Here is a 26,408-nt window from a genome sequence, read left to right as displayed (position 1 = left end):
GTAACCCTCGGATATGATCGACCGTACCCATTTGTCTTGCGTGAGGGAATGCCAGGCTTCTGGGTACAGTGATAGTCTTCCCTCGACTGCCTCCAAAGGTGGACAGTCGGGCAGCTCCTCAGGGGTACTGGAAGGGTTTGTCAGAGAAGGATTCTCTGCTACCCTGATTCTGCGGACCCCCGCCCCTTGGGCGGCATCTATTATTGTTCCCTCCTCTGCCTCTGGAGGGAAGCTCACCACGTGCAGCAGGCACTCCTCCCTGAGGTTTGCGGAACCACATTTTGCCACTCTTCTGACCCTTAGGGTATGGTCTAGAAGGGGTGAAAAAACAGATTCCCATGGCAGAGAGAGTCTTGCCTTCCTGCTCGCACCTGGTCAATGTATCCTTCACTTGGGGTCCAAACAATGCAGAACCATCAAAGAGGGTGTTAGTGAAAGATGCCTTGAAGGGGTTACAAAGCCGCATCCAGGCGTGTCTCCTTAGTGCAACGCCCGTGCCTGCAGCCCTACTCGCCCCATTGGCTGCATAGGAAATGAGCCGCATGGAGGAGTTGACAATTGAGTTTAGGGTCGCCAGCTGGGAGTTGATCTTTTCCTGAGACCTCGCTGCTGATCGGCCCTGTAAGGTATCACCCAGTTCTTGAGAAGGTCTCTTTGAAGACGGGTGAAACGGCACAAATAATTCAGCGACCGCATGGCAAAGGTCGCTGAAGAAAACATCTGCTTACCATACCTGTCCATAGTCATAGATTCCTTATTAGGAGGATGGACAGGTACTGAAGGGTCAGCCAACTCCTTCTTAGTGGCCGCCGCCACCACCATGGCATCAACAGGGACGCCCTTAGTTAGAAACTGCTTGTCAGAAGGGGCTGTAATAAATTTTGTAGGCCTCCGGGCAGTTGGTTCCATAGCATCCGGAGCCGTCCACGCCCTTCCAGCCACCACATCCATGAGTGGGTTGAAAGTCGGAGACACCCAGGAGGTGGAAGGGCGTGAACCAAACGCATCTAGGTACACCGACTCGTCCTCGGAAGGGTTGAGGGCAGACCAGTTTCCCCTCTGTTTAAGAATCTCCAGGATGTCAGAAAAGGGGACATCCTCAGAGGGGGACCTTGGGGACCCTTCCGACTCATCCAGGTCGGTGTCTGATGTGACTGACTCAGGGGAGTCCACATGGTTCCTCTTGCATTTTCTCTTTCGAGGGGGCTCCCCTGCAGGATCAGGGGAGGCCTCGGAAGAGGAGGATATGCCCAGTGGGGCTACCTGCAGCATTGGTTCTCCACGCTTTGGGTCGGGAGGGTGGACAGAGGCCGAAGCAGGCACCATAGAGGGACGGGCCGACGGGGTCGACCGTGGCACCGGTATAGGAGCCAGCACACTCCTCATGACCTCAAAGGCGCCCCTATCAGGCAGGGAAGAGGGACCCAACTCAGAAGAGATAAGGGCTCCTCCCGGCACCGAGAGGGACGGCTCCGAGGCCGATGTCTGGGCTGAACTCACCAGCGCCGAGGCTCCGAGAAAGAGAATGGGGTCGGACAAGGGTCAGATGCCACTCGCCCCCTCGGAGCCGACGAGGGAGTCTCAGCGCCCAGATCCCTCCAAGGACGGAACCAAGGAAAGGATCGGAGCTGAAGAAGAAGCTGACAGGAGTGGTATCGATTCCGACGCCCCAACGGTGCTAATGCCGACGACCTCCGGCTCCGAGCTCAAAGGAAGAGTCGGAGGAGGAATTGGAGCAGACGTTGGGGTAGCCACTGTCTGATGAGAAGGGCTATGTAACATCTGGGCCAGCGCCTTCGACTTTAAGAGCCTACTGATCACCCTCTCGAGGTCGTGGTCCGACAGCCTGGAAGACGGAGAGGAGTGAGACCTATGGCTCCACTCCGATAGCAAAGGGGACTTCGGAGCAGAATGCAACAACTCCAAGGAAGGAGATCGGGAACGTTTTCGGCTTGGAGACGGCTCCGACACTAAAGTCGAAGCCGACTGAGGCCTCGATGCATCGGTTCCGGCCGGAACCGACGAGGTAGAAGGAGGTCCGCTCGGCACCGGCTCCGGACATGGAGCTGACAGTTTGCCGGGCTTAGAAGGTTTACCGGACGGAGACTTCGTCGGAGAACCTTCAGGCTTTAGCAAGCCCCTAAGGATAAGCTTGTTTCTGTGTTCCTGCAGGACTCTTGGACTGAAGGCATGGCAGATAGAACAACAGTCCTGCAGGTGCAGAGGGCCCAAACAATACACACAAGAAGTGTGACCGTCTGTTAGAGACATCTTCTGACAGCACGAGTCACACTTCTTAAATCCTGAGACCTTGGTATCCTTGGACATGATACCACAGGACCGGGACAGAAAGTCTAGTCAAGCACACAAAACACAAACACACTCAAGACACTTGAAAAGACCCCCGCAACAACAACTTTAAAACTTCGCTATAGGGAAAAGGGAAAGGGAACAATATTCCACACACACACACTAAAGGGAACCCTTAACTACCAACTAGAGAGAAAAAGACCAAAGGCCTATCCACCTTAAGGGTGGAGAGAGAGAGAGAAGAAACTACTAAGAAAGGGGGGGAAAGTAGCCGGTACACTACTAACACTACTAGGACAAAAACTACTAAGAAAAAATTTACAAAAACTAACTGCAAATATAAAAAATTTTGAATACAACCTGGAGCTGGTGAAAAACACAACCTCATAGCTGAAGCGGCAAACGAGATCTGGGTATATGACGCCTAGCATTATGGGACATAGGATAGCCTTGAGCCGGTAAAAATAGCTCTCGAGCTTTAGTAATAGGCCGAGTCGGAGCCGAGGTTCGGCTCCGAACCCATCCAGCAAGAATGAAGGCGAGATTGACAACTTAACATCAACTGTTATTCCTAACAAATATGGAATTGAAGCAATAAGGGAATTTTTCTATATATACAGCCACTATGGTACAGATAAAATTCAGTTATTATGTTCCATGCTGAATTGTGTCCAAAATAATAATGAGTTTTTATTCAATAAGAAATTTTACCACCAGCGACTGGGTGTAGCAACTGGTACATCAGTCGTGAGTACTTATGCCAATTTGGTATTAGCTAGGTGGGAGGAGAAATTTTTTTTTTAACAACCAAAATGGAGTGTTTAGAAATGCTAATCTACTTTTCTTTAAGCAATTTGTGGATGATCTATTTATGTTGCGGAAGGGCAGCTTGGATGAACTAACTTCATTTGTTGACTATCTGCACTCCACTACAGATTTCTTGATATTTGATATTCAGTCATCTTGTGACAGTAATAAATGTTTAGATATTATGGTAGTTAAACAAGATATGCTATTCAATACTGTGATTTATAGAAAAAAATGTACAAGCAGTCACATAAATACATTCAGAGAATATGCATCCTAAACACAACAGTGGGGAGGTGGGCAAATCCTAGGTTTTTGCCTTGAATACTTTTTGTCGATCAAATGAGCTGTCGACCAAATGAGTGTCAGTGATATGGGTTGTCGACCAACAGAAGTAGAACCATCCAACTATAGAGTAAAAGATAAATTTAAATTTAGAATTTTACAGATTGTGTAACTTAGTGATAGTGCGGGGGGGGGGATATAGTTAATAAGACAAAACTAAATGAATATAAATGGATTAATTATTTCAGGGCTGATAGCTTGCCAGGGCTTAATAGCAGCAACAGTATCAAACCAGTTTTAAAATATAAACATGATGTTATATAGGGAATACTTATTTTAATCTGATGTGTTTGATGTGTCCTCTTTAAAGGTTGATGACTGATGTTAATTGGAAAGGTGAATTGATTGGCTGTTTTTAATATATAAAGAAAAAGTTGTTTGCATGGTTAGTTAGTCTTTTTAATAAAACACTGCACAAACAAAGCTTTCAAGTTATACTCTTTTTCAATGTACTAACCATTTTTTTTCTTTTTTACTACTTGTATCTTGGTATTATGTTCCTTCCGGCGTCCAAATGGCCTAGGACTGATCAATGACCTGGGTACTGCATCAGCCAACACAGAAAGTAGGAAGTCATTAGCCAATGATGCTTCACCTATCCTTGAGATGGAGTCTGTTTCACTGCAGATTCATGATGTAGGGCATATGTATAACAGAAAGAACATGGTCCAAGGATGTGTGCTTAGTTCTGTGCTATTTACATGCAATACCTTTCATCACACTTGTGTTGTAGTGCTATTACACTTTGGAAAGGTGGAGCTGTCTCTCACTACAGCAGGCATGCAGGTCAACCACTAGAGGTGGATTACGTCACAATAAAAAAAAACATACCAATAGCTGCTTAGATAATTACTCCACAAGAAGGAGTTCTCAACCTATAGCAGCATGAATGGTTACAATCAATTCTGACAGTCAAGACAGACGGCAGGCATATGAAGCAAAAACAGTGTCCAGAAAGATCTAATGTAAACAAGTTAAATTTCTTACACAAAAACTCATCATCCTTCAGTTCATCAATTTCAGCATATACTTTTTTGTATCTTCTTCGCAAGCCATATCTGCTGTTTTCCATCTCATCTACAAAGTTGTCATCTGCTCCACCAAAACAAGAACCTGTAAACACAGTAGGAACAATTACTAAACCAAGAGTATATAATGACAGGCTAATATAATTTCATAAATACAGCAAAGAACCCATGTGCCTACATTAATGCCAGCTTACTATAATGAAGAGATTTCCATAACAGTAACTCCAAATAACAAAGCAAACCACAAGCAGCGGGTATTATATCTACACATCAAGCCATTAACTTCTGCTCCTTCAGCAAGACTTGGAACATTTCCAAGAAAAACCTGCCTCTTCTCTCCAAAGTAATTGCAAACCATCACATGTCAACTGAAGATTGTCCTAAAGTGCTTTACAGAATGAATAAATAACAAACTAAGAGGAAAATTAGAAGTTATGTACATACCATAACGTTCCATGTTAGTTGTCTTCTCTCGCCTTCTTTCTTGCTGGATGGGTTCGGAGCCGATCCTCAGCTCCGACTCGGTACTTGCTAAGCTCGAGAGTCACTTTTACCAGCTTGAGGCAGCCCCATATCCCATGATGCAAGGCGGTAATTACCCAGATATCGTTTGGTATCTAGAGGAAAAACTGCCTATAAAACTTCCAACAAGGAAAGAGGAACAACAAACCTAAAAAGGTTGTAAAGGGAAACCAGGTAATCAAGGTCAAGAACTAACTGGTGTCCAAGGAAGAAGAATCTTCCAGAGAAAAAGGGAGATCAAGGTCTGTCCAGGCTAGGACGCAAGAAAGAAGGCGAGAGAAGACAACTAACATGGAACGTTATGGTAGGTACATAACTTCTAAATGTTAAGTTGTCAATCTCGCCTTCATTCTTGCTGGATGGGACCGCGTCCCTAGCACCTCTATCCTGGGTGGCTCAATGGAACAGACTCTTGAAAACTGTGGAACCAAAGCTTTCCCTATCCCTGGAGGCCAAATCCAATTTGTAATGAGAAACGAAGGTATGAGGAGTGGCCCAAGTGGCTGCTGCACAAATAGTATCCAAGGGAAGCCTAGCCTGAAAAGCTGTAGAAGTGTCTAGACCTCTTGTGGAATGTGCTTTAGGTTTTGAGCTCAGTTGTTTGCCCTTAAGCTGATAAATGTCAGAAATGGTGGAAGATAGCCATCTGGACAAGGTCACTTTAGAAACAGGGAGACCTTTTTTATTTTCAGCATAAGAAAGGAAGAGCTGATCGGATTTCCTAAATTGCTTCATTCTGTCCAAGTAATATCTGAGTTGGCGATGAACATCTAGGTAATGTAATTTTTGTTCTGCCCTGTTAGAATAATTTGGAAAAAATACAGGAAGATCAATGGATTGGTTTAAATTTGTCTTAGAAGCAACCTTGGGCAAAAAGGATGGATTGGTTCTCAAGGATACTCTGTCCTTGTGGAAGACCAAATAAGGGGGACGAACACAGAGGGCATGAAGTTCAGACACTCTTCTAGCCGAGGTAATAGAGACTAGAAAAAGTGTCTTCCAAGAAAGAAACTTTAATGAACATGAAGCAGCCGGTTCGAAAGGGGAAGTATCAAGGATGTCAGCACTAAATTTAGGTCCCACTGTGGTGGAGGATCCCTAACAGGGGGTTTAAGAAGGAACACTCCTTTGAGAAAGGCTTTACAAAGTTTGTGGGACATAATGTTGTGGTCTGCAAATCCGACATGGAAATTCGAGATTGCTGCCAACTGAACTTTGACTGTGGAAGACGAAGAACCTGAATGAAAAATTTCCGCTAGAAAATCCAAGACTGACTGAATAGGGGCAGTAAAGGGGTCTATGTTTTTAGATTTTGCTCAAAAGGAGAAGCGTTTCCACTTGCTAGAGTAAATCCTCCTGGTAGAGGACTTAAGAGAAGCTACTATGATATCTCTAACGGGGTTAGAGATCATAGGAAGCCTGGCTAAGGAAGGAAGTGGAGCAACCAAGCTGTGAGGTTGAGGGAAGGAACGGACCGGTGCAGTTGACCCGACTGGTGGGTCAGAAGATCTGGAGCTGGGTCCAGATGCCAAGGCTGCACCAAGAGATGGCGATGAAGGAACGGGAACCAAATTTGTTGAGGCCAGTAAGGGGCAATGAGAATCAAGACGGTAGCTTTCTGGAGTACTTGTGGTATCAATGGAAAGGGAGGAAAAGCATAAAGGAGTCCCCGGGGCCAATCTTGGGTAAGAGCGTCTCTGGGGGGGATGGCCCGGAAGTGGGAAGAGAGAGAAGAAGTCTGGGCATTTGCTGTTTTGAGGTGTAGCAAAAAGATCGCAGCATGGGCGACCCCACTTCTGAAAAATCTCTTCCACTATGGATTGCTTGAGAGACCACTCGTGAGGCATGAGTATATCTATCTCTGCTCAATCTGTCCGCTATTATGTTGGTTTTCCCGGGGATATGCGTTGCTACCAGAAACCGATGAGAGGAGATCGCCCATTGCCAAAGTCTGAGAGCTTCTCGACACAAGGGATAGGACTTGGTTCCGCCCTGCTTGTTGATGTACCACACCACTGACATGTTGTCCGTGTGAACTGCAATAGTTCCTAAGGGAGGAAAGTCATTGAGGGCTTGCAACGTTAAAAGCACTGCTCTCATCTCTAGGACATTTATGTGCAGGTGGTATTCGAACGGTTGCCACGTGCCATGAACCATCCTGCCCTGATAATGCCCCCCCCACGCGATCAGGGAGGCATCCGAAGTGACCGTGGCTACTGGGGCCGGGGGAACAAATGGTCTGCCTGATGGACTAGAGGAGAGGAAATCCACCAGGATAGATGGTTCTTGCAGGTTTGTGTCACCAGGATCTTGTGACGCATGGGAAGCTGCTGGAAGGACCATTGGGTGAACAACATCCATTGTAGGAGACGCATGTAAAAACGGGCCAGAGGAAGACGTGTGATGGCAGCTGCCATGAGGCCCAACACTTTCAGGACCAACCTGGCTTGTACCCTTTTGCTGGATAGGATGATCCGAATGTGGTTTTGGATATCTAGGATTCTCTGACTTGTTAGGTTTGCTGACATCCGAGTAGTGTCTAGATTTGCGCCTATAAAGGTGATAGATTGGCAGGGCGATAAGGAAGACTTTTCGAAGTTGACCGAAATTCCTAACTGACCGCAGAGACGTAGAGTGTAATCTCTGGCTTGGAGAAGTTGATGCCTGGTGGTGGCTGAGAGGAGCCAGTCGCTGAGATACGGAAACACCTGGAATCCTTGACGTCTCAGGTGAGCCGTGACCACTGCCATGCATTTGGTGAACACTCTGGGAGCTGTAGTGAGACCAAAGGGCAGGGCTCTGAATTGAAAATGACTGGTCCCCAGCCGAAAGCGGAGAAACCTTCTGGAGCGTCTGTGGATTTTTATGTGATAGTACGCATCCTGAAGGTCTATGGAGCACATCCAGTTGTCTTTGCCGAGAAAAGGCAAAATCGATTGAAGTGTGACCATCCGAAATCTTGTCTTTTTCACAGACTTGTTGAGCCTGCTGAGGTCTAATATTGGTCTCCAGTCTCCCGTCTTTTTGGGAACCAAAAAGAACCTTGAGTAGATTCCGGACTCTAAATGATCTGTTGGAACTGGCTGGATGGCCCTTTTTTCTAGAAGCTTTGAAACCTCTAGTTTTGCAATTTCCCTTAGACTGATGGACTAGAGAACGTCTGGAAGGGAACCTTTTTGAGGGAAGGGGCTTTCCTCGAAAGGAATCTTGTAACCCTCGGATATGATCGACTGTACCCATTTGTCTTGAGAGAGGGAAAATCAGGCTTCTTGGTACAGCGACAATCTCCCCCCGACTGCCTCCAAGGGTGGACAGTCGGGCAACACCTCAGGGATGCTGGAAGGGCTTGTCAGAGAGAAGCTCTCTGCTGCCCTGGTTCTGCGGACCCCCTCTGCCCCTAGGGCGGTGTCTATTGTTATTACCCCCTCTGCCTCTGGGGGTAAATTGACCACGTGCGTCAGGCGTGACTCCCTGAGATTTTCGGAACCACATTTTCCCTCCCTTCTGACCTTTGGGGTAAGGTCTAGAAGGGGTGGAGAAACGGACTCCTACGGCAGAAAGAGTCTTGCCGTCTTGCTCGCACCTGGTCAGAGTGTCCTTCACCTGAGGGCCAAACAATGTTGTCCCATCGAAGGGAGAGTTTGTGAAGGACGCCTTAAAGGGGTCTGCAAAATTACAGAGCCGCATCCAGGACTGACGTCTGAGAGCCACTCCTGTGCCTGCAGCCCTACTTGCCCCATCGGCTGCATAAGAAATGAGCCGCATGGAGGAGTTGGTTATGGAAATTCCCAGCTTAGAGGCAATCTTTTCCTGAGCCCCTGCCGCTGACAGATCCTGTACTACTTCACCCAATTCTTTGAGAATGTCTCTGAAGTCTGGTGAAGTGACATAAATAATTCAGCGAACGCATAGCAAAGGTCGCTGAGGAAAACATCCACTTGCCATACCTGTCCATGGTCCTAGACTCCTTGTTAGGAGGATGGACTGGCACGGAAGGATCTGCAAGTTCCTTTTTGGTGGCGGCCGCAACCACCATGGCATCAACCGGGACACCTTTAGTAAGAAACTGCTTTTCAGCGGGGGCCGTGATAAATTTTGAAGGTCTCATGGGGACTGGTTCCACCGAATCAGGAGATACCCACGCCTTTCGAGCTATGACCTCCATGAGGGAGTCGAAAGGCGGAGACACCCAGGAGGTGGAGGGTCGAGATCCAAAAGCCTCCAGGTATACCGATTCATCCTTGGAGGGATTAATGGAGGGCCAGTTCCCCCTCTGTTTGAGGAGTTCAAGGATGTCTGAAAAGGAGACATCCTCAGAGGGGGATCTTGGGGACCCCTCCGACTCATCTAAATCGGTATCTGATGTTGTAGACTCAGGGGAGTCTAAGTGCTTCCTCTTGCAGGTCCTCTTACGCGGGGGTTCACCTGAAGGATCAGGAGAAACCTCGGAAGAGGAAGTTCTTCCCAATGGGGAGACCTGGGGCGATGGATCTCTGGGTCCGGGAGCAAGAGAGCGGGAAGAGGCATCTACAGGCACCATAGAGGGAGGAGCTAAAGGAACCGACTGCTGACTAAGCTCAGGGGCTAGCACACTCCTTATCACATCGAAGGCTCCCTTCCCAGGGAGGGCCGAGAGATCCCGCTCCGAAGAAACACGGATCCCTGGCCCCATCGAAAGGGAAGGCTCCGAAGCAGATGTCGGGGCCGAGCTCACCAAGGCCGAAGCTCTGAGAGGGAGAACGGGGCCGGACAAGGGTCCGATGCCACTCGCCCCCTCGGAACCGACCAGGGAAGCCCGACGCCCGGATCCCTCCAAGGATGGTCTCAAGGAGGAGATAGGAGTCGAGGACGACGGAGCCAAAAGGTGTGGTATCGGCTCCGAAGCAGCAACAGTCACGGTACCAATAATCTCCGGCTCCGAACTCTGTAGGAGAGTCGAAGGAGGAATATCAGGAGGGCGTAGAATAGTGGTCGTCTGTTGAGACGGGCTATGGAGCATCTGGGCTAGTGCCTATGATTTTAATAGCCTACTCACCACTCTCTCTAATTCATGGTCTGACAGCCTGGAAGACCTCGATGATCGGCTCCGATGGCTCCGCTCTGAAAGCAAGGGGGAGGCTGGAGCCGAGTGTATAGATTCCAATGAAGGAGATCTAAACCTCTTTTTCGACGGAGCCATCGGAGCCGAAGAACCTACGGCTCCAGGCAGAGCTGACAACTTGTGGTATTTGATCAGCAACCTGTGGGACAGAATCCCCAGCTACCAAAAACTTGGGAGGTCCTCAAGGAAGGATATTCCAGAGTACTGCAGAGCCAAATGATGCCCTCCCCCTGGATATCAAATCCAACTTATAATGTGTAATAAAGGTATGAGAGGAAGCCCAAGTGGCCGTAGAACAAATGTCATCCAAGGGCACCCTTGACCAAAAGGCAGCAGAGGTAGCCACAGAGCGGACAGAGTGTGCACGAACCCCCATGGGCTCAGGTCGACCAGAGATTGTGTACGTGAGCAAAATGCAGTGAGAAATCCACCTAGCTAAAGTTACCTTCGTTACTGGTTTACCCAAAGATGGCTTAGCAAAGGAAACAAAGAGCTGCTCCGATTTTCGAGAGGCAGTGGTTCTATGCAAATAAAAGTGCAACTGTCTATGCACATCTAATGAATGGAGTCTGTACTCCCCTTTGTTCTGGTAGTTGGGGAAGAAGACAGGCAGATTAATGGATTGGTTGATGTTAGCCTCGGAAGCCACTTTAGGTAAAAAGGAGGGATTAGTCCTGAGGGAAACTCTGTCTTTATGGAAGACAAGATACGGAGGTTTAGTACAAAGGGCCTGATGCTCCGATACCCTTCTAGCTGAGGTAATAGCAATCAAGAATGCAGTTTTCCAAGACAAATACTTTAAGACAACCGAAGCTGCAGGCTCAAAGGGGGGACCAGTAAGATCCTGGAGGACTAAGGTTAGATCCCACAGAGGAACCGTATTCTTGACAGGAGGTCTTAAAAGAAAAGTACCCTTCAAGAAGGTCTTGCAGATCTTAGAGGAAACTAAGGAACCAAGATTGTCTCCGATGCGGAAGTGGGAAATGGCCGCCATCTGAACCTTCACAGTTGAAGAACTGGCCCCCTGATGAAAAATGTGAGATAAAAACTCAACAACTGCTGGAATGGGAGTCGTAAAGGGATCCAAATTCCTATGCCCGGCCCAAATAGAAAAACGTTTCCATTTACTGTTATAGACTTTCCTGGTAGAAGGCTTATGTGCGGCCACCAGGATGGATTTAACTGAGGACGAGCTACTGGGAGTCCTAGCCATTAACAGAACTGGATCAACCAAGCGGAAAGCTTGAGGTCATCCAGGTTCGGGGTTTTCAATCCCGAAGGATAAGAAATCAGATCCGGAATGGGATCTAAGATCCAAGGAGTAGCTACTAGATGAGACCGCAGGTATGGGAACCAGGTTTGACAAGGCCAGAATGGGGCTATGAGGATAACTCTGCTCCCCAACCGACGAGCTTTCTGCAAGAATTTTGTTATTAACGGAAGAGGAGGATAGGCATAAAGAAGACCGGATGGTCAAGCATGAATCAAAGCATCTCTGGGGCTCTCCCCCAGTGGGGGGATTAGAGCTAAAAACTCGCTGCACTTTGCATTCGAAGGCGACACGAATAGATCGCAGCAAGGTTGACCCCATTTGAGGAAGATCCGTTTCGCTACTAAGGGGTTCAGAGACCACTCGTAAGGTGATAGGATAGCTCGATTCATCTTGCCCGCTAGAATGTTGGACCAACCCGGGATGTGCGTTGCTAGCAGAAAGCGGTTGGTGGATATCGCCCACTCCCAAACTCTCATGGCCTCCGCAGAGAGGGTAAGACCTTGTCCCCCCTGTTTGTTGATGTACCAGACCACTGACATGTTGTCTGTCTCAGTTGCGATAGTCCCTAGAGGAAGAAGGGCATGGAGAGCCTGCAATGCTAGAAGCACCACCTTCATCTCCAGAACACTGATATGCAGAACTGTCTCTGTTGGAATCCACGTGCCTTGGACGGTTCTGCCCATGCAATGCCCCCCCACCCTAGGTGAGAAGCGTCCGTGGCCACTGTGGCTTGGGGTAGAGGCATCAAGAAGGGCCGCCCTTCCCAAAGCTCTCGGGAATGGAGCCACTAAAGCAGAGACTCCCTGCAAACCCTGCTGAGAAGAATAGGGGAGTACAATGATGTCGAAGGATGGACCACTGGACCTGCAAGGTCCATTGAAGAACCCTCATATTCAAGCGGGCTAAAGGTGAAAGGTTGATAGCCGCCGCCACAGACCCTAGAGCCCTCAGGACTAATTCTGCCGGTGGGGCTGGAGACTGTACAAGAGCTAAGATGTGGAGAGTTAGGTTGCAGAGTCTGTCCGACATCAAAAAGGCCTTGGACTGAAGTGTGTCTATTCTGGCCCCTATGAAATCAAAGACTTGAGCAGGCTGAAGGGACTATTTTTTTGTAGTTTACAGTGATGCTCAATTGGTGGGCCAAATGCAGGAAATAATCCCTGGCTGAGCATAGTAGATGCCTGGTGGGAGCGGCGAGGAGCCAGTCGTCCAGGTAAGGAAAGACCTGCATTCCCTGAAGCGTCAGATGGGCCGCTACATCTGCCATAACCTTGGCGAACACCCTAGGGGCTGTGGTGAGACCAAAGGGGAGGACCCAGAACTGATAATGGCTGGCTCCCAGCCGAAAGCGGAGAAACCTCCTGGATAGCCTGTCCATTAGAATGTGGTAGTACGCATCCTTGAGTTCTATGGAGCACATCCAGTCATTCTCCTGCAGAAGGGGGAGAACAGATTGAATGGAGACCATCCGGAATTTTTCTTTGGCAACAGACAGGTTCAGTGTAGACAGGTCGAGAATTGGCCTTAGGTCCCCCATCTTTTCTGGCACCAAAAAGAACCTGGAGTAAGTGCCTGATGTGTACTGGCCTGGGGGGACACGCTGGATGGCTCTATTTCTTAGCAGCTCTTTTATCTCTAAGGCTGCTGCCTCCCTCTGATTGGGTTGGACATCGGGGAGGCGCCCCAACTGAGGGGGAGAACTCAGGAAGGGAATAGAGTAACCTCTGGATATTATTCGGACCACCCAGCGATCTGTCGTGATGGACTCCCAATGTGCTAGGTGCTCTGAGAAACGCCCCCCGACTGCCTCCAGAGAGGAGCAGTTGGGCAACCCCTCAGGGTTGCTGAGCGGGTCGATCAGAAAAGGGTTCCCCTGACCCGAAATTCTTCGGCCCCCCCCTCTGTCTCTGGGCCGGCGTCCACCCTGTAATCCCCTGCCTCTGAAGGACGAAGGGTCCGGAGCGAAACGGGACTATTGAGATTTCCGGAACCACATCTTCTTCTGTCCTCTCTGGTTCCTGGAAAATGACCTTTGAGGAGCCGAGAAGTGGATTCCGATGGCAGACGTCTTCCCGTCTTTCTCGCTCTGGAGTAGCGTATCGCGGACGGTCTTGCCAAACAGTGTAGAACCGTCAAAGGGAGCGTTCGCAAAGGACGCCTTGAAGGGTTCCGCAAAATCACAAAGATAGAGCCAGGCATGATGCCGTAAGGTGATGCCTGCTCCGCTGGCTATAGCCGCCCCCTCCGTGGCATGGGAGAGAAGCCGCATAGAAGTGTTGAATATCGACTTTAGAGTGGCCATTCCTGCCGAGAAGGTTCGTTTGTCCTCGCCCGACATGGACTCCGGGGGTGACCCAGCATACTCTTTGATTAGATCCCGCTGAAGCCGAATCACGTGTGCCAAGTAGTTCAGCGCCCATATAGAGAAGGTGGCTGAAGCGAACATCCACTTTCCAATGCAGACCATCGTCCGAGACTCCTTGTCTGGAGGATGTACCAAGGAACTTTCCTGCGCCAGTTCCTTCTTGGTGGCAGCCGCCACCACCATGGCATCTACTGGGGAACCTTTGCTCCACGCTGCTGGGGGCTACGGATCTTATCTGGTCTCTTGTGTATCAGCTCTACAGTGTCCGGCTCCTTCCATGCCCTGGTAGTTATAAGGTCTATCAGGGGGTTGGCCGGAGGGGACACCCTAGAGGTAGATGGGCCTGCATCAAACGCCTCCAGAAACAGACTCATCCAAGGAAGGTTTTTGGGCTGACCACCCCCCTCTAATGCGCAGCATCTCCATGATGTCTCCAAAGGAGATGTCTTCGGGGGGTGACCTGAGGGAACCTTCCCCTTCCTCCAAGTCAGTGTCTTCCGTGAGGGACTGTGGGGAGTCCAAGTGCCTCCTTTTACACTTTTGTTTGTGAGGGACCTCTTCGGGGGGGGGGGGGGTTGTACAAGGAGGGCTCACCAACCAGGTCCTGCTCCTGCTCCTGTAGGGGAACCATCTGGGACATAGATGCAGGCTGTCCCTGGGGCCGGATGATGGAAGATGTCGAAGGCCGAGGGTGAACTGCTCTCCCTGGGATCTGAGAGCAGCTCCCACGGATCCGACGTGTGGATCAGCGCCGGAGCCTATGCAATCGACCCTGAAAGAGAAGTGTGTTCTGACCGCATCGGAGCCGAAGACACACTAACCCCTTTGGATCCGAGGCTCGGCTCATGTCCCCGAGAGCTTGGATCCAAAAAAGTACCTGACAAACTCGAGGGTACAGCCAGCATCGAAGTAGCGATTACTATCAGCGCCGACACCCCGGCTCCGACGCTACCCAGATCCGATGGCTACGAAACCCGATAGTGGATCGGAGAAGGAGCAATGGGGGCAAAGAAGAGGGCTGAGCTCCCCCCCCCCGGGGGGGCAAGAGCACTCCCATCTGCATCTGGGCCTGGAGGAAGCGATGCATCATCCGGTCCATGTCCGCATCTGAAAGGCTTCCAGTGGATCTACAAGAAGCCGCCAAAGCTGGCCAGGAAGGCCGCCTCGACAACCTCGAAGGTGACCGGGTCTCCTCCTCCGGCTCCGGAGAGAAACGTGGAGAATGAAGCCAAGAGGGAGAAGACCCAGAGACCTTCAGGGGAGAACCGAGCTGCTTAGCCGGCGGGGCCGAGGGGACAGAATCGGCCCGGTGCTTGTGGCTCCTATGCCTCTTCCTGTCACGCTTGTGGCTCCTATGCCTCTCCCTGTCACGCTCCTTGTCCCTTCTCTGTCTCTTCCTGGAGTCCCTCTCTCCCTGGACCGCAGTGGGAGTTTGAGTCCCGGCCAGGGGAGCAGGAATGCTAGGTGGAACAGCAGCAGCTGGTGCCACCAAGGGAGAGGAGAACAAAGCAGAATCCGTGGGCAAAAGGCCCGCAAGGATTAACTTGGTCCTCCTGTCCCTCAAAGCCCGGGAGTTAAAGGCCACATAAATTTGGCAGCCTGATGACAGATGGGCCACCCCCAGGCAAATAACGCACTGAGTGTGACCATCGGCTGGGGACACCTTATGGCCACACTCAGAGTATTTAGAAAATATGGCCTTAGGGCCTTCAGCCATATTAACACACACACACACACACACACACACACACACACACACACACACACACACACACCTTCACACACAGATAAAAGGGAAGGGGAACTACAACTAACAGACTACTATAAAAAATTTAAACTAAATATACTAAGGGTCGGAAAGAAACACACACACACACAATTTCTGAAGAAAAAACTAGAGAATAAAACCCTCTAATTTACTCACAAACCACCAGGAGCTCGTCACTTGTGCTTCAAGAAGCCGCAGCAAATGAGATCTGGGGACTGGAGGGAGGTTGCAGGGTATTATGGGTAAGGGGTAAAGCTTGGAGCTCGGATCTTTAGCTTGGAAAGCTGCCGGCTCGGTTCTGGATTGGATCCGATACCCACAGGTTGCTGATCAAATGAATTTAACTACTTCAGATTAATCCTTAAAACAGCACTGCATCAACACCCAGCAAGCAAAATAAAAAAATAAAACATGAAAATAATCCTACAGCAATGAATAATATTCAAAATTAAAAAAAGCACACTTAGTAAAACATTTTAACAGTGTGGCAAGTCCCTTGTATTCTACCTGCCCATTACTTAAATTTACTACATTTACAATTACTCAACATTGGGGTAAGGGTATGCCAGCGCCAATGGAACAGATAAATCTCTGATGACAACTCAGGAAGCAGGACATCAAATGCCATCTTGGATGCCTGATGAAGAAGAAAAGAGTGACTTGGGTTTGCAGACTTGCTCTTCTCTTTGGGAGAAGGTATGATGCACATCCAGTCATTTGCTCAAAGAAGAATTTGCACTGAAGGTCAGAAATCAGATGGAAGTACTGGCTTTGAGAAGTTAGAGCAGGCATAAGGAATAATATCAACCAGAAAAAAGGATGATAGTACAAGACTTACACAGTGTAGTTAGGGACCCAGATGGGAAAAAAAATGTTTAAACCACCCTAGATGGCTGCCTAGATGATGGTCACACCCTTCTGATCCTTGCTCTTCAGTGATATGGGGAACAAATAGGCCAACTGATTAACAGGAGAACAATAGCTGGCAGGCAGCAGAAGCAAAAATGTAAAAAAATTGTGGGTAAGGCAAATACCATAAACATATGAAATTCACATTCAGAAACAGTGTCCATAACACTTTCTCCAATCCAGTATGTTATTTGAAAAGAAGTTATGTATTGACCATAATGTTCCAGCTGTGCTGTCCATGTTCATTCTTCCTCAACTGTTGGTTGGGATCCGATCCTTGGATCAGACCTAGCCATTACTACAGCTCTGATTACCAAGAAGCTCTCCAGATTGTCTCCTAACCATAATACACCAGTCCTAACCTACCTGAGATTTTGTTTGCTGAAATTACCAGAAAGAGCATGTTTAACATGCATAACCCTAAGAGACACAAAACTGTATATGCTCCATTAGAGAAGAAACTATACCAGGAGCTCAATATAACTGACACTGATGTTACTATAAGAACTCATTCATCTAGAAGTTGTAAAAAGAAGGAATGGGGACTGGTGGGCAGAAAGTTGAGGAAGAATGAAAATAGACAACAGAGATGAAATGTTATGGTGAGTACATAACTTCTTTATCTGATGATATAAATTTTCCTTCCACCCTCAACTATTGGGACAGGGTCCCCATCTACATACAAACTTGGGTGAACTCTAAGGAAGGATATTCCTGAGCACAGTTAAACCAAAAGATGTTCTGCCCCTGGAGACCAGGTCAAATTTGTAATGAGTAACAAATGTACGAGAAGTAGTGCAAGTTGCTGTTGCACATATGTCTTCCTTCTTCTGTTTGAAGAGCATCTCTGGGTGACTCCCCCGGAGGGGGGATCAAGGCAAAGTAATTGCTGCACTTGTTCAGAGGGGATGCAAACAGACTGCACCAAGGTTGGCCAGAGTGGGGGAAAAACTGAAGAAGATGTCATGGATCTAATTGAATGAGCTTGTACCAGTTTTGGCAAGGAAATACCTGATTTGTTTTATATATATATATATATATATATATATATATATATATATATATATATATATATATATATATATATTTATAAGAGAGAGAGAGAGATGAAATACAATCACTCAGCCATCTGGCTAGAGTAACTTTTGCAACTGTTTTACCCAATTTCACTTCTGCAAACGAAACAAACAATTGGTCTTTTCTTCTGGATTTCTTCCGTTCTATGTAGGTAAAAATGTAATTCGCAATGAATATCCAATAAACCTAACATGTATTTGCCCCTGTTTGCAAAATTAGGAAATTGGATTGATTGATATTAGATTCTGATACCACCTTGGGAAGAAAGGAGGCATTTGTTTGTAGCGTCACTCTATCCTTGTGAAAGATGTATGGAGGTTTTTATTTTATAGGCAAAGTTTGAATCTCTGTCACATTTGGCTGCTGGTTCAAAGGGGGACTGTATCAGAACCTGTAGTACCAAACTGAGATCCCATGGGTGTAGGGTCCTTAAATGGGGGTCTCAAAAGATGACTGTCACAAGAAAATTCTGCACAATTTATGAGAGGCTATTGAAAAACCTTCAAACCCAATTTCAGAATTTGATATTGCTGCTAACTTAACTTTAATGGTTGAGAAACTAGCTTCTTTAAAAAAATGTAAGGCTAAAAACTCAAGTATGTTACGTATTGCAGCTGAAAAAGGATCAGCTTGATTTTGTTGTGCCCAATAAATTAATCTCTTCAATTTACTTGTATAGAGTTTTTGTGTAGATGGTTTATGGTAAGATAAAAGTATATGTCAGACAGAGGAAGAGAGCATTGGTTGTCTGGCTACTAATGGCATTGGAAAAACCAGGCCGACAGCCTGAGATTTGAAATGTCTAGATAGATCGTGCCCATCGGGTGAGGCAGGAGGTCTGGAATCGGATCCAGAATTCAAGGTTGGTAGAGTTAAGTGAGGCCAATGGAAGGGAAACCAAACATGCCGAGGCCAGTAAGGTGCAAGGATGATAACTGCTCTTCAAATTGGGTGCTTTCTGCAAAATTTCAAAATCAATGGGATTCGAACAAAAGATATGCAATCCATCAACCATTAGGCTAAAATAAGAAGTTATGTACCTACCATAACGTTCCATGTTAGTTGTCTTCTCTCGCCTTCTTTCTTGCTTGATGGGTTCGGAGCCGATCCCTCGGCTCCGACTCGGCACTTGCTAAGCTCGAGAGTCTCTTTTACCAGCTCGAGGCAGCCCCATATCCCATGATGCAAGGCAGTAAGTACCCAGATCTCGTTTGTTGCCAAAGGGCAATAATACCAAGCATAAAATACTTCCCAAAGGAAGAAGAAACTTACAGATGGAAAAAGGACCAGGTCTGAATGGTCTTTAGCATAATAGTTTCTTATACAAGGTCTGTCCAGGCCAGGGGAAGGAGGGAGGGTGCAAGAAAGAAGGCGAGCAGACAACTAACATCGGACGTTATGGTAGGTACATAACTTCTTAATGTTACGTTGTCACTCTCGCCTTCATTCTTGCTTGATGGGACCGCGTCCCTAGCACCTCTATCCTGGGTGGCTCAATGGAACAAACTCTTGAGGACTGTAGAGCCAAAACTGTCCCTGTCCCTGGAGGCCAAGTCCAATTTGTAATGGGAAACAAAAGTGTGAGGAGTGGCCCAAGTGGCCGCTGCACAAATAGTGTCCAAAGGAAGTCTAGCTTGAAAAGCTGTAGAAGTAGCTAAACTCCTAGTTGAATGTGCTTTTGGTTTTGAACAAAGCTGTTTTCCCCTGAGCGTATAAATTTCAGTGATGACCGAAGAAAGCCATCTGGACAAGGTCACTTTAGAAACAGGAAGGCCTTTTTTATTATCCGCATAGGAAACAAAAAGTTGATCAGATTTTCTAAATTTTTTTGTTCTGTCCAAATAATATCTAAGTTGACGGTGGACGTCAAGACAATGTAGCTTTTGTTCAGCTCTATCTGAATAGTTAGGAAAAAATACAGGTAGATCAATGGATTGATTCAGATTGTTCTTTGAAGCGACCTTTGGTAAAAAGGATGGATTAGTTCTCAAAGATACTCTGTCTTTGTGAAAAACTAAATAGGGGGGTCGAACCGACAGAGCATGAAGTTCAGACACCCTCCTGGCAGATGTAATAGCCACTAGGAATAAAGTTTTCCAAGAAAGATATTTGAGGGAACAAGAAGCAGCTGGCTCGAAGGGGGGAAGAATCAAGGATGTCAGCACTAAATTTAAATCCCACTGAGGAGGAGGATTCCTGATTGGAGGCTTTAGTAGGAAAATTCCTTTCAAGAAGGCCCTGCAGAGCCTATGGGACATAATATTATGATCTGCTATCCCGACATGAAAATTAGAAATAGCAGCCAATTGAACTCTGACTGTGGAAGAAGAGGAGCCTGCATGAAAAATCTCTGCTAAGAAGTCCAGAACTGCCTGAACAGGGGCAGTAAAAGGATCAATATTTTGGGCCTTAGCCCAATAAGAGAAACGTTTCCATTTGCTTGTGTAAATCCTCCTGGTAGAGGATTTTAGTGAAGCTACTATGATGTCTCTAACTGGGTTAGAGATTAAAGGAAGCCTGGCTAAGGAAGGAAGTGGAGCAACCATGCTGTGAGGTTGAGAGAAGGGATTGACCGGTGCAGCTGACCGGATTGGTGAATCAGTAGATCTGGCACTGGGTCCAGATGCCACGGCTGCACCAAGAGGTGATGATGGAGGAACGGGAACCAAACTTGTCGAGGCCAGTAAGGGGCAATGAGAATCAATTTGGCTCTCAAAACGGTAGCTTTCTGGATCACCTGAGGGATCAGAGGAAATGGAGGGAAGGCATAAAGAAGTCCCTGGGGCCAATCCTGGGTCAGAGCGTCTCTGGGGGGATGGCCTGATAGAGGGAAGAGACTGAAGAAGTCTGGACATTTGCTGTTTTGGGGAGTAGCAAAAAGATTGCAACATGGACGACCCCATTCCAGAAAAATCTCTTCCGCTACAGATTGCTTGAGAGACCACTCGTGAGGCATGAGGATAGCTCTGCTCAATCTGTCCGCTATAATGTTGGTTTTCCCAGGGATATGCGTTGCTACCAGAAACCGATGAGAGGAGATCGCCCATTGCCAAAGTCTGAGCGCTTCTCGACACAAAGGGTAGGACTTGGTTCCGCCCTGTTTGTTGATATACCAAACTACAGACATGTTGTCTGTGTGGACTGCAATTGTCCCTACGGGAAGAAAGTCGTTGAGGGCTTGCAACGTTAAAAGCACTGCTCTCATCTCCAGGACATTTATGTGCAGATGGTACTCGAACGGTTGCCACGTCCCATGAACCATCCTGCCCTGATAATGACCCCCCCACCCGATCAGGGAGGCATCCGTGGTGACAGTGGCTATCGGGGACGGAGGTACAAAGCACCTGCCTTGGTGAACCTGAGACGATGTGATCCACCAAGCAAGATGTTCTTTGCATGTTTGTGTCACCAGAATTTGGTGACGCATTGGAAGTTGCTGGTATGACCACTGTGTGAACAGCATCCACTGAAGAAGGCGCATGTAGTATCGAGCCAGGGAAGAAGTGTAATGGCCGCAGCCATGAGACCTAGTACCTTCAGAACCATTCTGGCCTGTATTTTCTTGCTGGCCAGAATGATCCTGACATGAGTCTGAATGTCTGAAACTCTTTGTTCTGTAAGGGTAGCTGACATCGAACAGTGTTTAAGTTTGCCTATGAAGGTAATAGACTGGCAGGGCGATAAGGATGACTTTTCGAAGTTGATTGAGATGCCCAAATGAGAACAAAGGTCTATTGTGTAATCCCCGGCTTGTATAAGCTGATGTCTGGTGGTGGCTGACAGGAGCCAGTCGTCGAGATACGGAAACACCTGGAATCCTAGACGTCTCAGGTGAGCCGTGACCACTGCCATGCATTTGGTGAACACTCTGGGGGCTGTAGTGAGACCAAAGGGCAGGGCTCTGAACTGAAAATGACTGGACCCCAGCCGAAAGCGGAGAAATCTCCTGGAGCGTCTGTGAATTTTGATATGATAGTACGCATCCTGAAGATCTATTGAGCACATCCAGTTGTCCTTCTGTATGAAGGGCAGAATTGACTGAAGAGTGACCATTCGGAATCTTGTCTTCTTGACAGACTTGTTGAGTCTGCTGAGATCCAATATTGGTCTCCAGTCTCCCGTCTTTTTGGGGACCAAAAAGAACCTTGAGTAGATTCCGGGCTCTGAATGGTCTATTGTAACTGGCTGAATGGCTCTTTTTTGCAGTAGTTTTGCGATTTCTAACTCTGCAATGTCCCTTAGACCGGGTGGTACATCTGGAAGGGAATTTGAGGGGAAAGGACTTTCCTCGAAAGGAATTATGTAACCCTTGGATATGATCGACTGTACCCATCTGTCTCGAGTGAGGGAATGCCAGGCTTCTGGGTACAGTGATAATCTTCCCCCGACTGCCTCCAAGGAGGGACAGCCGGGCAACACCTCAGGGATGCTGAAAGGGCTTATCAGAGAGAGGCTCTCTGTTTCCCTGGTTCTTGGGACCCCCTCTGGCACTAGAGCGTCTGTTGTTGTTACCCCTCTGCCTCTAGGGGTAAACTGACCACGTGAATCGGCGTGACTCCTTGGGATTTACGGAACCACATCTTCCCACCCTTCTGTCCTTTGGGATAAGGCCTAGAAGGGGTGGAAAAACGGACTCCAACAGCAGAAAGAGTCTTGCCGTCCTGCTCGCACCTGGTCAAGGTTTCCTTCACCTGAGGGCCAAACAAAGCTGACCCATCAAAGGGAGAATTTGTGAAGGACGCCTTAAAGGGATCCGGAAAATCACATAGCCGCATCCAGGCTTGGCGTCTAAGAGCCACACCTGTGCCTGCGGCTCTACTCGCTCCATCCGCAGCATAAGATATTAGCCTCATGGAGGAGTTAGCAATGGAATTGAGGGTTCCTAGCTGCGAAGCAATCTTTTCTTGAGCCCCTGCAGCTGTAGGATCCTGAACTACTTCTCCCAGCTCCTTCAGGATGTCTCTCTGGAGTCTGGTGAAGTGACAAAGATAATTCAGCGAACGCATAGCAAAGGTCGCTGAGGAAAACATCCGCTTGCCGTACCTATCCATGGTCCTAGAGTCCTTATTAGGAGGATGGACGGGCACGGAAGGATCTGCAAGTTCCTTTTTGGTGGCCGCAGCCACCACCATGGCATCAGCGGGGACACCCTTGGTAAGGAATTGTTTGTCACTCGGAGCAGTGATAAATTTTGAAGGCCTCCTAGGGACTGGCTCTACAGAGTCAGGAGCTGCCCACGCCGTTCGTGCAATAACCTGCATAAGGGGGTCGAAAGGCGGAGACACCCAGGAGGTGGAGGGCCGAGATCCAAACGCCTCTAGGTATACTGACTCATCCTCAGAGGGATTGTTGGTGGGCCAGTTTCCCTCTGTTTCAGAAGTTCTAGGATGTCTGAGAAGGAGACATCCTCAGAGAGGGATCTAGGGGATCCCTCTGACTCATCAAAGTCAGTATCCGAAGTGACAGACTCGGGGGAGTCTACATGCTTCCTCTTACAAGTCCTCTTCCTAGGAGGATCTCCCGAAACGTCAGGAGAATCCTCGGAAGAGGGGGAAATTCCCAATGGGGAAACCTGAGGCGGAGGATCTCTGGGTCCTGTAGCAAGAGAAGTGGCAGAGATGTCAACAGGGACAATAGAGGGAGGAGCTACGGAACAGACTGCTGACTGATACCAGTGGCCAGTACACTCTTCATCACCTCGAATGCTCCCCTCCCAGGCAGGTCCGAGAGAACCCGCTCCGAAGAGCTAGGAACTCCAGGGGCCACCGAAAGGGAAGTCTCCGAGGCAGATGTCGGAGCCGAGCTCACCAAGGCCGAGGCTCCAAGGGGAAGAGCGGGCTCGGACAAGGGTCCGATGCCACTCACCCCCTCGGAGGAGACCATGGAAGCCCGACCACCGAATCCCTCTAAGGAAGGTCTCAAAGAGGAGATAAGAGTAGAGGCTGAAGGAACAGAAGGGGGTATCCGTCCTCCAGCCGTAGCAGTAACCACTCCCGAAGACTCCAACTCCAAGCTCTGGGGTAGAGTTGAAGGAGGAACAGTAACGGGGTGTGGACCAACAGTCGTCTGTTGAGACGGACTGTGTAACATTTGGGCCAGTACCTGTGACTTGAGTAATCTACTGACCACTCTCTCTAGGTCATGGTCTGATAACCTGGATGACCTTGAAGATCGGCTCCGATGGCTCCGTTCCGATAGAAGAGGTGAAGCCGGAGCCGAAAGTATCGGCTCCAAGGAAGGAGACCTCGACCTCTTCCTGGAATGAGCCATCGGAGCCGATACAATAGATCCTGTCGGAGCCGACTTCGGAGCCGACAGGAAGTTCGATGTATCGGCTCCAGCCGGAGCCGATACAGCCACCAAAGTAACGGTGTCGGAGCCGATCGGGCCGACACCGATGCCTGTGCCACGGGTGTCGGAACCGATCGGAGCCGACATCGAAGTGGTCAAAACAGATTCGCACCGAAAGCCATCGGCGCCGAAGCTTTGTCAATCAGAATCGGCTCCAGCCGAGCCGATCTCGACTCAATGCAGTCGGGCCGAGGCCGCAGGCTTAGAAACAGAAGCCTGGGCCTTGGCAGGTTTTGTTGATTTTGGTGGAGCCGACTTAGCCGGAGAGCCCTCCGGCTTAAGAAGGCCCCTAAGAATCAACTTATTACGTCTCTCCTGCAGGACTCTCTGGCTGAAGGAGTGACAAATAGCACAGGAGTCCTGCAGGTGAAGAGGGCCCAGACAATACAGGCAAGAAGTGTGACCGTCTGTCAGAGACATCTTCTGACAGCACGAGTCACACTTCTTAAAACCCGAGACCCTCTCCTTAGACATGGTGCTGAAAACACAACACACACACAACACCAGTCCAAATTAACTTACACAAAAATACCAAAAAGGTATTCTATAAAATCCAACACACACACACCCTAACAGGGGGGGGATGGGATAGGGAAAAATTGACTAACAAAAAATTAAAGGAGACAGGGAAATTCTGTCAGAAAGGGTAGAATATAACTTAAACTATCAATAAAAGAGTTTTTTTGACTAAAAAAGGGGCTTAAATCACAAAAGTGAACAACTTACCAGGAGCTGGCAAAAAGAAGACCTCCTAAGCGAAGCGGCAAACGAGATCTGGGTACTTACTGCCTTGCATCATGGGATATGGGGCTGCCTCGAGCTGGTAAAAGAGACTCTCGAGCTTAGCAAGTGCCGAGTCGGAGCCGAGGGATCGGCTCCGAACCCATCAAGCAAGAATGAAGGCGAGATTGACAACTTAACATTTACTTTTGCAACTGGCTTGTTAATTTCATTTCCACAAAAGAAACAATTGATCTGTTTTTCTGAAAATCTTTGTTCTGTGCAAATAGAAATGTCATTTACCTGTGAATGTCCAACAAATGTAAAAAGAAGTTCTCTCTTACCATAACGTTCCATCTGTGTTGTTGATCTTCACTAATCCTTGACTGTGGGATCGGTTCTGAGCCACGAAACCGACTCGGCCGTTTACTTCAGCTCGTGCATTCCAAACTCTCGAGCTAGGCTTTACCCATAATGCTCGTCTCTAAATAACCTCAGATCGAGTTTACCTAACATAGAAGCAGACAACATAAAACAATCAGAGTAAGAGACCAGATCTGTGTCCCAATTATGAAGCCAATCATTGAAAGTATTCGGTCCACTAAGAGTCTTTGGCTGGGGGAAGGAGGGGGGATGTCAAGGATTAGTAAAGATCGACAACACAGATGGAACGTTATGGTAAGACATAACTTCTTTATCTGATGTTGTCAATCTTCATGTAATCCTTGACTGTGGGACAGAGTCCCTATCTAACTGTATCTTGGGAGGTCTCATGACAGAATATCCTTCAGCACCATTGATCCGAATGATGCACATCCCCTAGAGACCAGGTCCCGTTTGTAATGAGTAATAAACATATGAGTACATGCCCATGTAGCTTCTGCAGAAATGTCATCTAAAGAAGCTCTAGCGTGAAAAACTGCAGAAGCCACTACAGCTCTAGTTGAATGAGCTTTCACAGGACGTGCTTGTTGGGAGACCCTATGAATGATAAAGTTGATACAATCCCTAAGTCATTTAAGGTAACTTTAGAAACTGGGTTACCCAAAGAGAATGGGGAAAAGACAACAAACAGTAAGATTTTCTGAAATCCTTTGTTCTGTGAAGGTAAAAATGTAATTGTCTGTGAACTTCTAATAAGTGTAGGCAGTGCTCTCCCTTTTTGGAGAAATTAGGGAAAAAGAATGGTAGGTGTAAGGTTTGATTGATATTGGATTCCAAAACAACCTTTGGCAAAAAGGAAGGATTAGTCCTGAGGGAAACTCTGTCCTTGTGAATATGAAATAGGGGGGCTTGCAGGACAAAGCTTGAATTTCCGATACTCTCCTTGCTGAAATAATAGCTAAAAAAGTTTTCCATGCCAGAAGTTTTAACTCACAAGTAGCTGAAGGTTCAAAGGAGGCTAAAGTAAGAGATTGTAAGAATAGGGGTAAATCCCATGGAGCACAGGGTTCTTTAAACAGAGGCCTTAACATTAAGGTTCCTTTCAAAAAGACTTTACAAAGTTTATGTGACATAAGTGAAGAACCATCCAAGCCAATATGGAATTTAGATATGGCAGCCAGATGAACTTGAATAGTAGAGGCTGAAGAGCCAGACTGATAAAGAACGGCTAGAAAATCCAAGACTTTATCCACAGGAGTGGCGCATGGATCAATTAACTTAGCCCATCTAGCAAATTTTTCCCATTTACTGTGGTACAGTTTTCTAGTAGAAGGTTTGTGATGGGCCAGAATGATTTGTCAGACTGGTGAGGTAAAGAAAGGGTGCCTGGCAATCATGGGAACTGGAGAAGCCACGCAGTGAGCTTGAGATGTTGGAGATTCACATGA

The sequence above is a fragment of the Protopterus annectens genome, chromosome 8.part0 (assembly GCF_019279795.1).
Source record: "Protopterus annectens isolate FY-2018-M chromosome 8.part0, PAN1.0, whole genome shotgun sequence".
NCBI classification, from domain to species: domain Eukaryota; kingdom Metazoa; phylum Chordata; order Ceratodontiformes; family Protopteridae; genus Protopterus; species Protopterus annectens.
The sequence above is the reverse complement of the archived record's forward strand: the minus strand, read 5'-3'. Positions refer to the sequence as shown.